This window comes from Chiloscyllium plagiosum, unplaced genomic scaffold (assembly GCF_037043375.1).
Source record: "Chiloscyllium plagiosum isolate Xiang-an unplaced genomic scaffold, Cpla_swu_hap1 HiC_scaffold_40, whole genome shotgun sequence".
Classification (NCBI taxonomy): domain Eukaryota; kingdom Metazoa; phylum Chordata; class Chondrichthyes; order Orectolobiformes; family Hemiscylliidae; genus Chiloscyllium; species Chiloscyllium plagiosum.
This window is the reverse complement of record NW_028270178.1, coordinates 21,539,575-21,545,574: the sequence shown is the minus strand read 5'-3', so window position 1 is coordinate 21,545,574 and position 6,000 is coordinate 21,539,575.

Genomic DNA, 6,000 nt, shown 5'->3' with positions numbered 1-6,000 from the left:
TTCCTCCGGGTGCTCCAGTTTCCTCCCACAGTCACAAAGATGTGCAGGCCAGGTGAATTGGCCATGCTAAATTGCCCGTAGTGTTAGGTAAAGGGGTAAATGTAGGGGAATGGATAGGTTGCGCTTCGGCGGGTCGGTGTGGACTTGTTGGGCCGAAAGGCCTGTTTCCTCACGCTAAGTAATCTAATCTAATATTCAGAGCCTGTGTATTTACGAATGCATGAAAATAACCTTGTTAAAAGAGTACCATCATGACAGCTCTTGAGCCGCCAGAGGATGTGGTGGAGGCAGTTACAATTGCAACATTTAAAGGGCACTTGAATGGATATCTGAATAGGAAGGGTCTGAAGGTATATGGGCTAGGTGCTGGCAGGTGGGACCAGATTGAGATATCTGGTAGTCATACACGTGTTGGTCCAAATGGTCTGTTTCAGTTTTATACATCTCTATGAACTCATCTCTTAAAAATAAAGGAGCAACATGCATCGGTAATCATATATTCTCGTCCTGCCACACACGTCGTTTTCAAATTGAACGGCTGTTAAAACAAGCTCCAACTAAATTGTCTGGAATTTTTGACTTGAGTTTCTCTACAAATTTCAATGGAACATGATCAGTGCATATGATTTCTGCAGAGACATTACTGGCAACATAAACATTGAAATGTCATAACACCAACACCAAGTTCAAAGTGTACTTCTCAATTGTCAAACATTTCTGCTGATTAATGTTCAATTTTCTGGATAAATACCCGACAGGTCTTCCTATCTTCTCATTCTCTTCCTATAAGGGTATAGCACCGCCACCCACACCACACGTACCACTCGTACCGATAGTCACTTTGAAAGGTTTTGTGTAATTATTTGTTGTTAACACTGGGGCAGTGTTGAACACAGTTTTCAGGCTGTCAAATCCCTTCTGACAGTCTGCTGTCCACTGAAACTTCTTATCTATTTTTAGTGATTCAATGAGTGAAGCAGCCAACCTGCTAAAATTTGTTCCAAAATTTCGATAAATTCCACTGAATCCCAGGAATCCTGGTACTGCTCTTTTTTTTGTCTATGTGATGCGAACCCCCCCAATTACCTTTGCTTTTGCACTCCGTGAGGCCATTTGCCCATGTCCTATAACATAACCCAGGAAACTGACTTGCTCTTAGGAAATTTCACTCAGGCATGTTTGTCATCAAAGCTGCTTAACGAAGTTAATCGAGCAATTCTGGTAAACATTGTAAACGTTTCTTCCTTTTGTGACCTTGATCATCAAGTCATCTACATATAGAACATCATTGCGCAATCTGCTAATGGCCATATTGGTTACCCTCTGAAGGATGTATGGCGCATTTTCATACGAAATCTCAGGACTTTAAAGTGTTACAATCCATTCGGCGTTACAAAAGCTGAAATTGTCTTCATCTTTCGAAGAGATATACCTGCCAGTATGCCCTGAGCAATTCCAAATTAGAAATATAAGTTGTTTTCTCTCACCTTTCCAAAACGGTTTTCCAAATGCACAATCGAATATTCATTAGCCCTTGTAATTGCATTGACATTACAAGAGTCTACACGTAACTGCTGAGGACCATAAGGTGTTGGCATCATTACTATGGGTGAGCTCCAGTCACTGTAACTGACTTCTATTTTGTGATCATGGATTATGTGCTCAATGTCCTTTTTGAAATCTGCCAAATTCAGAGGGCTATGCCGATAAGAATGTTGTTTATTCAGAAGAGCATCGTCTATACCTTCATCATGCATAATTACATTTATTCTTCCCACCTCATTTTACATTTTTCCACATGTGATATTAGTAATTCTTTCGGTTATTTCGGTTTAAGTCTGGAAGGTAACTCAATAATTTATCCTAACTTTTGACAAATTACTCGTTGTCCAATTATTTTGAGGAGTACTCAATTCAGACCCTATGAACTTGGTTTCAGAGAAGATAGAATACTACAGTAAGGTACAAACCCTTCTGCCCTTGATCCAACGCCGACCTTTGGAACCAACGTGAGGAATATCTATCTGACACTATTTTGTTTTCATCCATATATTTATCCAGTGATCATTTAAATGACCTTAAGTTTGGAGAGTCTACGACTGTTGCTGGCAAAGTTTTCCCCAGCCCTCTACTCTTAGGGCAAAGAAACAACCTCTGACATCTGTCCTTTAACCATCACCCCTCCATTTGAAGCTACGACCCCTCAAGCTGGGCCAGAACCGTGCGAGGAAAACGGCTCTCACTGTACCCTATATAAGTCACTATTTATCTTATATGTCTCAAATAAACAACCTCTCAACCTTACTCAAACTTAAATAGCTCCGAGTCCCTCGGCCTTTCCTCATAAAACATTCCCTCCATACCAGGCAACAACCTGGAAAATCTCCTCTGAACCCTTTCTGAAGCTTCCACATTCTTCCCATAAAGCAGTAACCAGAATTGTACGCAACACTCCAAGGTGTGAATGTACCGGAGTTTTGTCCAGCTGCAGCATGAGCTCCTGGCTTCGAAACTCAATCTCTCTACCAATAAAAGCTAACATACCATACGGCTTCGTTAAAAAAAAGCTATCAACCTAGGTGGCTGGCTTCAGGGATCGATGCACATTGAATCTGAGATCTCTCTACTCATCCACACTACTAAGAATTTTACAATTAAGCCAGTACTCTGCATTCCTGTAGCTCCTTGCAAACTTAATCATCGGACATTGTTTCTGCATTAACCTCTATTTGCCACCTCTAAGTCCAGCTCTGCAGCTTATCTATGTCCTTCTGTAACATGCAACATCTTCAGCATTTTCCACAGATCCACCGACCTTAGTTTCTTCCGTGAATTACCGCAACCATTCTTCTATGCCATCATCCATGTCATTTGTAAAAATGATAAACAGTGGCCACAAAACCTATCCTTATGGTAGATCACAAGTAACTGAACTCCAGGAAGAACACTTCCATCAAGCATGACTTTCTGTCTTGTTACAGCTAACCAATTTCTGTTCCGACGCACTAAATCAACCCTAATCCCATGCCTTCGTATTTTGTGCAGTAGCCTACTATGGGGAAAGTTACCTAACGCCTTACTGAAATCCATATACAACACATCAACCGCGTTAGTTTCTTTGATATTGTGTAATAGTACGGCCTCTGAATATCTAATGGATACATCTGTTATTGTAAACAAAGACGGGTTCCTTTTTTTGTTTCAGGTACGATTCCTAATCAATCAAATACGACTCTTGTAAAAGATTCCTCATATGCAGGAATAATTATCACAGATGCAAGCCCGTGGCTTTCTAATTTCCTGACACGCATGAATTATCTGGAAAAATTCACTGACATTCTCGTGCAGACCAGGCTAACAAAAATGTTTTTGTATTTTAGCTTGATTTTTCCCAAACCAAAATGACTCCCTAATGATAGTTGATGAGTTACACGCTACACATTCTTCTATAACCCAGTGGCGACACAACAATTAAAAAAAAGTTTCATCTTTCCGCTGTCACATACTTTACTTAATTAAGTTAAATATGGCGGTGCTGTCATTTATCTCCTCTTGGTTAGTGTCAAACATCTAATCAAACATCTGTTCATTCTACTACTACTTTATTATCTGTACTCTTTGACCTCTCCTGTTTTAACTGGTGACTTTGTGACTTCTTTTCTACACAGTCGGAAAGAGTCCGAGAATATGTGTCCTGAATTCTGACTTAACAGTATCTCATTAATATTTCTGATTTGGAGATGCCGGTGTTGGACTGGGGTGTACGAAGTTAAAAATCACACAACACTAGTTTATAGTCCACTAGGTTTAATTGGAAGCACAACTAGCTTTAGGAGCGTCGCTTCTTCATCAGCTGATAGTTGACAGCTCAATCCTAACACACAGAACTTACAGAAAAATTTACAGTGTGATTTAACTAAAATTATGCATTGAAATTTTGACTGTCTTTTAAGACTTTCATCTGTTTGAATGCCAGGAATGTTTCACTTCTTTCATGTGTAAATCACAAAACATTTTTAAAAAAGCTGCATTCTCAGGTTAGGTGTTAACAATGGCGATAGCAAAACTATATGTTGAAGGTGTTAGCCCCCTGTGCTCTCTGTCTATGCCATGATGTTTAGATTGATTCTAATCTAAAAAGTAAGATAACGGAGTTTTACATTAATTCATGCAGTTTTTGAGCTCACAGTTCTCCATGAATGCATGCAGTTTTTGAGCAAAGTGCAATGTAACCCTGCAAGTACAAATTCACCCCACAAAATATATGTGTGCATGTGGGTCTTTGTGTGTGTGTGTCTGTCTGGGTTGGGGGTCGTGAGTGTGAAAATGTGTTTATGTGTGTGTAGTGAGTGTACCGTGTCTTAAGTCTGTGAGGGGGTGCATGTGGGAGTGTGTGTGTCTGTAAGGGTGTGTGTGGGTGTCTGTGTGTGCATCTGTTTATATGTGTGTCCGTGAGTATGTGGGTATAGGAGTGTGTGTGTGTGTGTGTGTGTGTGTGTGTGTGTGTGTGTGTGTGTGTGTGTGTGTGTGTGTGTGTGTGTGTGTGTGTGTGTGTAGGCGTTTCTGTGTGTGTAATATTTCCATTGCCTAAATTTCCACTGGCATTTCAATCAAAATAGGGAGCAGTGTGAATCAGCTAAATCGTTAGGAAGGACAAATAGTATTCCTGGAGCTGAGAGTTTGTCTTGCACTCCTACCACGACTTCTCCACTCTTCACAAACACTCTAACCTCACTCTACGTAATTGAGCGCTTCATATCTCACCTTGAATTCCCGTTACTCGTACCTTACCTGGCAATAATCCTTCAGAAGTACATCTCTCCTCATCTTTGAACATATAAGAATGAAAGCTTCCTGTACCTATTCATATTGTACCCTCTTTACCTACTACTCCTTGTGTATGTGAGTAAACATTACTTTCGTATCCATGGTTTAGGAAAATCGGGCAAGACCTCCTCACTCATCCTCTGACTAGGTTATACAGTTTGTTGCAGCTTTCTAAACTCCACTGGACTATTTTTTTACCACTCGAACAAAATTCACTGGCTTATCCTGTTTTCCTCCATCTGACTTCCCAGTGTTTTTCCTAACCTACCAACATTGCGTTTTCATGTGCCCTAATTTATCGTAATGTAAACACTGGAAATTTTTAACTTCTCTTTCCCCTTCAAGCGTTTTCTTTTCACCCTGTAGTTAGTTATACTTAAGATCTTTGCCAAGATCTATATTTCATTTTCCATGTCAGAAATCAGTTTTACCCAATTTCTGTCCCTCATAGATTAAAATTGATTTTGGAAGCCAAACTTTGATTAATAGATCAACTCTGAATCATCAGCAATTTCAGCTGATAATCTTGCTGATTTATCTTCCACATTTTCTCCCTACATCACGAACCAAATTTTTGAACTCCTCCAAAATAATCACCTCTCGAAGAACGAAACGTTTTCCTTTGTTTCAAATGTTCCTATCCATCTATAAAAATCACTTTGTTAGATCCTTTCTAAAACTACGTTGGTTTATCCAGGGTCGCTTCTTATCTTCCTGAAAGTTTGTCTGAATGCTTCTGGCATAACCTCATTTGCAGATAAAATGGCTTTCTCCATCTCTTGAATGTCCCCAGAAATCTCTTTCGACAATGAATATCACAGTAGCTCTATATAAACGTTTTGTTTGGATCAACAAAACCCACGTGGTCACTGATTAATTCATTTGTTTAGTCACCTTTTCAGACGACATGAAAGAGGCTACCACATATTTCTCATCAAATGTCGGAAATGCTTAATAGATTTAAACAGTTTCTCATCAGTCCTTTGTCCCCAAAGGTTTGCTCATCCACTCTCTCTTCTTGACTAAACTGATCTTCAGTTTTCAACTCTCTCTTTTAAGTTGACTTTCCTGTTGAAGTGCCAAATTCTGAAGTTTGAACTCTCCCTCTTTCTTCCTTTCCTGTGTCTCTTCTGTCTTTCTTTCCCTCTCTCCTTTTGTTGTGGTCATACAATT